This window comes from Acipenser ruthenus, chromosome 60 (assembly GCF_902713425.1).
Source record: "Acipenser ruthenus chromosome 60, fAciRut3.2 maternal haplotype, whole genome shotgun sequence".
NCBI classification, from domain to species: Eukaryota; Metazoa; Chordata; class Actinopteri; order Acipenseriformes; family Acipenseridae; genus Acipenser; species Acipenser ruthenus.
In genome coordinates this window covers 1,802,937-1,812,339 of record NC_081248.1, presented here as the reverse complement: position 1 = coordinate 1,812,339, position 9,403 = coordinate 1,802,937, and positions in this window count along the sequence as shown.

Genomic DNA, 9,403 nt, shown 5'->3' with positions numbered 1-9,403 from the left:
GTTAGGTTGGAGAGAGTACAAGTAACAAAGTAAAGAAAGCAATGAAAAGTGTCACAGAGCACAGACAAGCAAATAAAGTGACCTAAAGAAAAGAAAGGACAGTTCAGGAGATAACTAAAGTAGCAAAGTAAAGAACAAAGAAAGTAAAGAGAGAGTAAAGAAAGTAAAGCAGCAGTGAGAATCACCAGAGAAAGAGTGAAAGACGTTTCATGTACAGAAAGTTAACACAGGATGAGGGGGGTAAAGAGGGTACAAATGTAACTCAGCCGTTAAGTAGGAAAGTGAAGAAATGAAAGGAAGGCAAGTAAAGGAAAGCAGCGAGATGGGTTAATAAAAGTAATTTGAGAGTAGAAATTAAAAAAAAAGTAAAAAAGAAAAGCAGAGGACAGAAAGCTTAGAAAGCAAACAAAGTGGCTTAACAACCGGAATGAAATGAAATGAAATACGTTGTGTTCAGTTCTGGTCACCTCGTTACAAAAAGGAGATTGCTGCTCTAGAAAGAGTGCAAACAAGAGCGACCAGAATTATCCCGGGTTTAAAATGCATGTCGTATGCAGACAGGCTAAAAGAATTGAATCTGTTCAGTCTTTTGAACAAAGAAGACTACGTGGCGATCTGATTCAAGCATTCAAAATCCTAAAAGGTATAGACAATGTCGACCCAGGGGACTTTTTCGACCTGAAAAAAGAAACAAGGACCAGGGGTCACAAATGGAGATTAGATAAAGGGGCATTCAGAACAGAAAATAGGAGGCACTTTTTTACACAGAGAAATTGTGAGGGTCTGGAACCAACTCCCCAGTAATGTTGTTGAAGCTGACACCCTGGGATCCTTCAAGAAGCTGCTTGATGAGATTCTGGGATCAATAAGTTACTAACAACCAAACGAGCAAGATCTTTGTAACACGTCAATTAAATATTATTAATAAGAGAACTGATCAACCCAGATAAATATTAAATTATCAATTATTGAATTGTTCCTACGGAGCAAAGTTAAGGAAGCAAAAAGTAAAGCTGCAGAATTAAGGCAATTAAAAGTAATTAACAGAGTAGAAGTAAAAAAATAAGAACAGAGTCAAGAAAAGGAAGTAGAGTAGAAGTAAAGAAATGAAAAGGAAATTAGAAAGAAAGAGTGGAGTGTAAAAAGCAGAACAAAGAAAGTGAACGGTTAGGGTATAGAGAGCAAAGATTATTTAAAGCCAAGAGGTGCCGAGGAGTTTTGACATTAAGAAAGTCAATTAATGACCCGTTTCCACTGCCTGGCACTCCCGGCTACAGCTGCCACGGCAACAGTGAGGGGATTTCCAGGGCTCGCCTGAGCGGCTGAGCGCAGCTATCTGGTCAGGTGTGCATCTGATACTCGATGTAGCCAAACAAAGGGAGTGAGTCAGCACATAGCTACAAGGTGTTTAAGCTATTTGCTTACGGTCATGGTGAAACATGTGACACTTGATATATGGTTGCCATTTTGTCCTACACACCAGTAGCTGCATAGGTTATTAAGGCATTTGTTTACAATGCGTTACTGTTTTACATTGAGCAACGTGGAGCCATCATTTAAAAGAGTAAATTAACACAGTAATGTATAAGAACACAGAAAGCAAAAGCCAAATGAAAGAAAGTAATCCAAGCAAAGAAATGAAATGAAAGTCAATTAAGAAAATATGAAGGGCAAAGTAAAGAAAGTGGTGGAAAGCAAGCACACAAAGCAAGGCAGAGACTTAAATAACATGAATAAAGAAGCAAAGGGATAGAGAAGCAAAGGAAAGAAAAGCAGAGGTAAAGGAAGATAGAGTCAGAAAGTGAATGACCAGAGTAAAGAAATGAGAGAAAAGAAACTAAAGAAAGTGAAGAGTAAAGAGGGTGTGTAATCAAAGTAGAGAAGAAGATAAATACATTAAAGAATGTGAAGCAGAGCAAAGACAGTTAGGTCAAGGAAGCAAGGAAGGTAAAAGAAAAAAGAATAATACAACAGAACCAAAGTATAGAGAGTAGATCAAGTAAAGCAGAATTAGAATGCAAAGTAAAGACGTTGAGAAAGACTTGAAAGGAATATACAGAAAATAAGACAGGAGATTTGGAGTAAAGAGAGTAAAGAAAGCAAAGTGATGGAAGAAAGAAAAGCAAAAGAGAAAGTGAAGCAGCAGAGTGAAGAAAGAAAGTGAAGCAGCAGAGTGAAGAAAGAAAGTGAAGCAGCAGAGTGAAGAAAGTGAAGCAGCAGAGTGAAGAAAGAAAGTGAAGCAGCAGAGTGAAGAAAGCGAAGCAGCAGAGTGAAGAAAGAAAGTGAAGCAGCAGAGTGAAGAAAGTGAAGCAGCAGAGTGAAAAAAGAAAGTGAAGCAGCAGAGTGAAGAAAGCGAAGCAGCAGAGTGAAGAAAGAAAGTGAAGCAGCAGAGTGAAGAAAGTGAAGCAGCAGAGTGAAGAAAGCGAAGCAGCAGAGTGAAGAAAGAAAGTGAAGCAGCAGAGTGAAGAAAGTGAAGCAGCAGAGTGAAGAAAGAAAGTGAAGCAGCAGAGTGAAGAAAGCGAAGCAGCAGAGTGAAGAAAGAAAGTGAAGCAGCAGAGTGAAGAAAGTGAAGCAGCAGAGTGAAGAAAGTGAAGCAGCAGAGTGAAGAAAGAAAGTGAAGCAGCAGAGTGAAGAAAGAAGTGAAGCAGCAGAGTGAAGAAAGTGAAGCAGCAGAGTGAAGAAAGAAAGTGAAGCAGCAGAGTGAAGAAAGTGAAGCAGCAGAGTGAAGAAAGAAGTGAAGCAGCAGAGTGAAGAAAGTGAAGCAGCAGAGTGATGAAAGAAAGCGAAGCAGCAGAGTGATGAAAGAAAGTGAAGCAGCAGAGTGAAGAAAGAAAGTGAAGCAGCAGAGTGAAGAAAGAAAGTGAAGCAGCAGAGTGAAGAAAGAAAGTGAAGCAGCAGAGTGAAGAAAGTGAAGCAGCAGAGTGAAGAAAGAAAGTGAAGCAGCAGAGTGAAGAAAGCGAAGCAGCAGAGTGAAGAAAGAAAGTGAAGCAGCAGAGTGAAGAAAGCGAAGCAGCAGAGTGAAGAAAGAAAGTGAAGCAGCAGAGTGAAGAAAGTGAAGCAGCAGAGTGATGAAAGAAAGTGAAGCAGCAGAGTGAAGAAAGTGAAGCAACAGAGTGAAGAAAGTGAAGCAGCAGAGTGAAGAAAGAAAGTGAAGCAGCAGAGTGAAGAAAGTGAAGCAGCAGAGTGAAGAAAGAAAGTGAAGCAGCAGAGTGAAGAAAGCGAAGCAGAGTGAAGAAAGAAAGTGAAGCAGCAGAGTGAAGAAAGTGAAGCAACAGAGTGAAGAAAGTGAAGCAGCAGAGTGAAGAAAGAAAGTGAAGCAGCAGAGTGAAGAAAGCGAAGCAGCAGAGTGAAGAAAGAAAGTGAAGCAGCAGAGTGAAGAAAGAAAGTGAAGCAGCAGAGTGAAGAAAGAAAGCGAAGCAGCAGAGTGAAGAAAGAAAGTGAAGCAGCAGAGTGAAGAAAGTGAAGCAGCAGAGTGATGAAAGAAAGTGAAGCAGCAGAGTGAAGAAAGTGAAGCAGCAGAGTGAAGAAAGAAAGTGAAGCAGCAGAGTGAAGAAAGTGAAGCAACAGAGTGAAGAACGTGAAGCAGCAGAGTGAAGAAAGAAAGTGAAGCAGCAGAGTGAAGAAAGCGAAGCAGCAGAGTGAAGAAAGAAAGTGAAGCAGCAGAGTGAAGAAAGTGGAGCAGCAGAGTGAAGAAAGAAAGTGAAGCAGCAGAGTGAAGAAAGAAAGTGAAGCAGCAGAGTGAAGAAAGAAAGTGAAGCAGCAGAGTGAAGAAAGTGAAGCAGCAGAGTGAAGAAAGAAAGTGAAGCAGCAGAGTGAAGAAAGTGAAGCAGCAGAGTGAAGAAAGAAAGCGAAGCAGCAGAGTGAAGAAAGAAAGTGAAGCAGCAGAGTGAAGAAAGAAAGCGAAGCAGCAGAGTGAAGAAAGAAAGTGAAGCAGCAGAGTGAAGAAAGAAAGTGAAGCAGCAGAGTGAAGAAAGTGAAGCAGCAGAGTGAAGAAAGAAAGTGAAGCAGCAGAGTGAAGAAAGAAAGTGAAGCAGCAGAGTGAAGAAAGAAAGTGAAGCAGCAGAGTGAAGAAAGAAAGTGAAGCAGCAGAGTGAAGAAAGAAAGTGAAGCAGCACAGAAAAACTGGAGCAAATAAAAAAGCAAAAAAGATAGAAAGGTAAGGGAAGGATGTTAGGAGTAAAGCAAGAAAACTTAAAGAAAACAGAAAAAGAGACCAAAAATAAAGAATATAAAGACAGTGAAGTAACAGGAACACAGAAAGTGAAGTAGCTGAGAAGAAAGGACAGAAAGCAAAGAGAATATTAAATAATAAAAGCAAAGGAAATGCAGAGTTAAAGAAAGGAAAATTTAAGAAAGTGAAAGAGTATAGAAACAGAAGAATGTAAAGCAGCAAAGCGGGATAGTAAACCAAGAGAGTGTATGAAATACATGAAATAAATTAATAAAGTAGCACAAGAGAAATGCAATTAAAGAAAGAGAATAAAGTAAAGAAAGCAAAGTAGCAGAGTAAAATCAAGTAAAACAAGTGTTACAGCAGAGTAAGCAAGTATATTGAGATGCATCAGAGTAAAGGAAAACAGCAGAGGAAAGAAAGTAAAGAGAGCAGATACAGTAAAAAAGAAAAGAGTAAGAAAAGGAAAGCAGGGGTGAAGTAAAATTACAATAAAGAAAACAGAGCACAGCAGAGCACAGATAGCAAAGAAAAAGTAGAGAAAAGAAATGAGCAGCCAAGAAAGAAAAGTGAATATAAAGACAGTGAATATAAAGACAGTGAAGTAAGAATAGAGAACCAAAAGAGGGAGGTAAGTGAAGGAAAGCAAGTCAATAATACAAAGAAATTAGGAGGAAATGAAGAAAAAGTAAAGACTCTAAAGAGGGTAAAGACAATAGACAATGTGAAGAGTGAATAAAGGAAAGGAAATGAAGAAAGTAAAATAGAGAAAGTACAATTCAAGAGTAGAAAGTGAAGAGTAAAGAATGCGCAGAAAAAGAGGAATGCAAAGCAGCAGTGATGCTGGACAGTAAACCAAGAGTGTAGATGGAATACAGTAAAAAAAAAAAAAAAAGTGCAATGGAAGCAAAACTGTGCTGCAGGAGAGTAAGTCAGGGAGAATATGGAAATGCACAAAAGAATAGAGTAACAAAAGGAAAGTGAAGTAAAAAAGCAGAACACAGACAGTAAAGAATGTAAATATAAAGAGAGAAACGCTGAGTGTTGAAAGTAAAGAACAGAGTAAAGTAGCAAAGCGATATATCAGATTAAAGTAATATAGTAAAGTAACAGAGTAAAGGAACATAGTAAAGTAAAAGAGTAAAGTATCAGAGTAAAGGAACAGAGTAAAGAGCAAAGTATCACAGTAAAGGTGCAGAGTAAAGTAAGAGAGTAAAGTACAATAGTAAAGGGGCAGAGTAAAGTAAGAGAGTAAAGTACAATAGTAAAGGGGCAGAGTAAAGTAAGAGAGTAAAGTACAATAGTAAAGGGGCAGAGTAAAGTAAGAGAGTAAAGTACAATAGTAAAGGGGCAGAGTAAATTAAGAGTAAAGGGCAGTGTAAAGTAAGAGCAAATGGGCATAGTTAAGGAGCAGAGTGAAGTAATAGAGTAGATTAATAGAGTAAAGCAATAGTAAAGTAATAGAGTAAAGTAACAGAGTGAAGGAACAGAGTAAATGGGCAGAGCAAAGTAACAGAGTAAATGGGCAGAGTAAAGTGATAGAATAAAGTAAAAGAATAATGGAGCAGAGTAAAATAACATAATAAAGTAATATAGTAAAGATGCAGAGTAAAGTGAAAAAGGAGCAGAGTAAAGCAGCAAAGTAAAGGAGCAGAGTAAAGTAATAGAGTTAAGCAACAAACTAAAAGAGTAAAGGGTAGAGTAAAGTAAGAACGTAAAGTAATAGAGAAAAGTAACAGAGTAAAGGGTCAGAGTAAATGGTTAGAGTAAAGTAACAAAGTAAATGGCAGATGAAATGAGCAACGTAAAATAACAGTGTAAAGTACACAAGTAAAGTAACAGAGTAAAGTGTCAGAGTAAAAGAGCAGAGTAAAGTAATACAGTAAAGTACAAGAATAAAGGGGCAAAGTAAAGTAGCAGAATAAAGTAATAGAGTCTATTAACCCTTTGAGTAGTGAGTTCTAAAATGCACGGCCAGTCCTACGGGAGTGAGTTTTTTTTCTGTCTTCTGCATGCGCTTGATTATTACGAGTACAGCGTACAAGCAAGCTGAAAGCTACATGTTTGTATATATTTAATGAATACTGACGAAATACAGGCAAATAATTTTTACCGTAAATAAATAAAAACAAATAAATATATATATTTTATTTAGTCATAAGGAAAGGTTTTGACTAAAACAAATAACATGTAGGCAATAAACATCACTTGATGTTGATGGTAAATATTCTTCGCTTATGTCTTCACTGACACACTCGCTGACATCTGATTCAGTGTATGTATTTGAATTTAAATCGGAATCTGAATTCAGTATTATTACTAATACTTCTTTCTCACTGAGTGATTTTCACCGGTTTACAAACACTGTTGACATTTTTGTGAATGGGTTTATTATATGTAATTCAGTCAATATCTGGCAGAGGGCGCAAGAGACCAATGAAAGGTGTTATAGAAACCTAGTGTTACAATATTATGTGATCAGGGGTTGTGTAGGCTCAGTAATTCATGTTTAAAGTTGCAGAACGTACCTGTATGTTCGTACCCCCTGGGGACCAGAGAGCTGTAAATGTACCGGTACATTCATACTACTCAAAGGGTTAATAGTATAGAGTAAAGAGTAGTAACAGAGTAAAGTACAAGAGTAAAGTGGCAGAGTAAAGTAACAGAGTAAATGATCGGAGTAAAGTAACAGAGTAAAGTACAGTAGTAAAGTGCAGAGTAAAACATAGTAAAGCACCAGTAAAGTAACAGAGTTAAGGAGCAGAGTAAAGGAGAAGAGTAAAGGAGAAGAGTAAAGGAGAAGAGTAAATGGGCAGAGTAAAGGGGCAGTGTAAAATAACAGATTGAAGTAACAGAGTAAAGGGTCAGAGTAAAAGAGCAGACTAAAGTAAAATATTTAAGTAAAGTAACAAAGTAAAGAGCAGAGTAAAGAAAGTAAAGTAGCAGAGTAAAGTAACTGAGTAAACTAACATAGTGAAGGAGCAGAGTAAAGGAGCAGAGTAAAGTAAGAGTAAAGTAACAGAGTAAAGTACAAGTGTAAGGGGCAGAGTAAATGGGCAAAGTAAAGGAGCAGAGTAAAGTAACAGTTTAATATAGTAAAGTGACAGCGTAAAAGAGCAGAGTAAAGTAATAAAGTACAAGAATAAATGGTAACATAATACATGGACAGAGTAAAGGAGCAGAGTAAAGTAATTGAGTAGATTAATAGAGTAAAGCAACTGTAAAGTAAAAGAGTGAAGTAACAGTAAATAAATCAACTAAAAAGTAAATACAGTAAAGTAACAATATAGTAACAGAGCAAAGTACAAGAGTAAAGTAACAGAGTGAATGAGCAAAGTAAAGTAACAGAGTGAAGGAGCAGAGTAAAGGGGCAGGGTAGAGGAGCAGAGTAAAGTAATAGAGTAGATTAATAGAGTAAAGCAACAGTAAAATAACAGAGTAAAGTACAAGAGTAAATTGGCAGAGTAAAGCAACTGTAAGTAACTGTGGTGGGGTGCCCCTCCCGTTTGTATATAAATGTGCATTTATTATTGTTATTATTATTATGATTATTATTTATGTATTTCATATATAACATAGAAAAAGCCCTGTTTGTTTAAATGTAGGACAGGGTGGAAATGCCGTCCGCTGTTTGTTTTGTTTAAGAATACCTTGTGAGAATGCGGGACTGTCAGCGACTGATTATTGAATTAGCTGACAGTAAACCTTTAGTAAACCTGTGCAGAATGTGACCGAGGGGTTAGCTAGATAATTAATAGCTAGTTAATCTCTCGGTCACTGGAGTGGAGAACAGAGAGATCTATGAAAAAAAATACAGAGAGGAACTGCTGCCAATTGCTTTCAGCGTTTTTGTATTTTGTTTAAATCTTTTATTTTATTAATTAAATGCACTGAAGCGCTTTCATTTACCACAGCACTGCCTGTTTGTGTATTTATTTCCTGGCCTGCATCACCACACAAGCCATGCTGTCACAGCAACAGAGTGAATTAATAGAGTAAAGTATCAGAGTAAAGTAACATAGTAAATAAGTAGAGTAAAGTAAGAAAGTAAAGGGCAGAGTAAAGAAAGTAAAGTAGCAGAGCAAAGTAACATAGTAAAGGAGCAGTGTTAAAGAGCTGAGTAAAGTAACAGAGTGAAGGAGCAGAGTAAAGTAACAGAGTAAGGCAACATAGTAAAGTACAATAGTAAAGGGGCAGAGTAATGTAACAGAGTATCAGAGTAAAACAACAGTAAAGTAACAGAGTAAAGTAACAGAGTGAAGGGGCAGAGTAAAATAACAGAGTAAATGGGAAGAGTAAAGGAGTAGAGTAAAGTAACAGAGTACATGAATAGAGTAAAGCACCAGTAATGTGACAGAGTGAAGGAGCAGATTAAAGTAACATGGAAAAAAGCAGAGTAAAGTAATTGGGCAGAGTAAAGGAGTAAAGTAATAGAGTAGATAAAGTAACAGATTAAAGGAGCAGTGTAATGGAGCAGAATAAAGGGCAGAGTAGGTAAGCAGAGTAAAGTAACCAAGCAAAAGTAGAGAGTAAAATACAAGAGTAAAGTAACAGAGTAAAAAAGCAGAGTACACAGAGTAAAATAACAGATACAGTAAGATACAGTAGTAAAGGAGCAGAGTGATGTAGCAGATTCAAGTAACACAGTAAAGTAACAGAGTAAAAGAGCATAGTAAAGTAACAGAGTCAATGGCAGAATGAAGGGGCAAAGTAAAGGGAAAATTAAAGGAGCAGAGTACAGTAACAGAATAAAGCAACAGAGTAAAGGGGCAAAGTGGCAACATAAAGGTGCAGAGTAAAAGAGCAGAGTAAAGTAACAGATTTGAGTAACAGAGTAAATAAAGTAAAGTAGCAGAGTAAAGTAATAGAATAAAGGAGCAGAGTAAATAGAGTAGATTGATAGAGTAAACAGTAAAGTAACAGAGCAAAGTAGCAGAGTAAAGTAACATAACAAAGTATCAGCATAAAGGAAGAGAGTAAAGGAACACAGAAAAGTAGCAGAGTGAAGTAACAGAGTAAAGATGCAGAGTATTACATAGTAAAGTAAAAGAGTAAATTACAGTGTACAGTGAGAGTAAAATAGAAGAGTAAAGTAACAGAATGAAGCAGAGAATGGAGGAGAGTAGAGGAGCAGAGTAAAGTAAAAGTGTAAAGTGAGAGTAAAAGAGCAGAGTAAATTAATATAGTAAAGTAACAAAGTAAAGGAGCAGAGTAAAGTAACCAAGTAAAGGA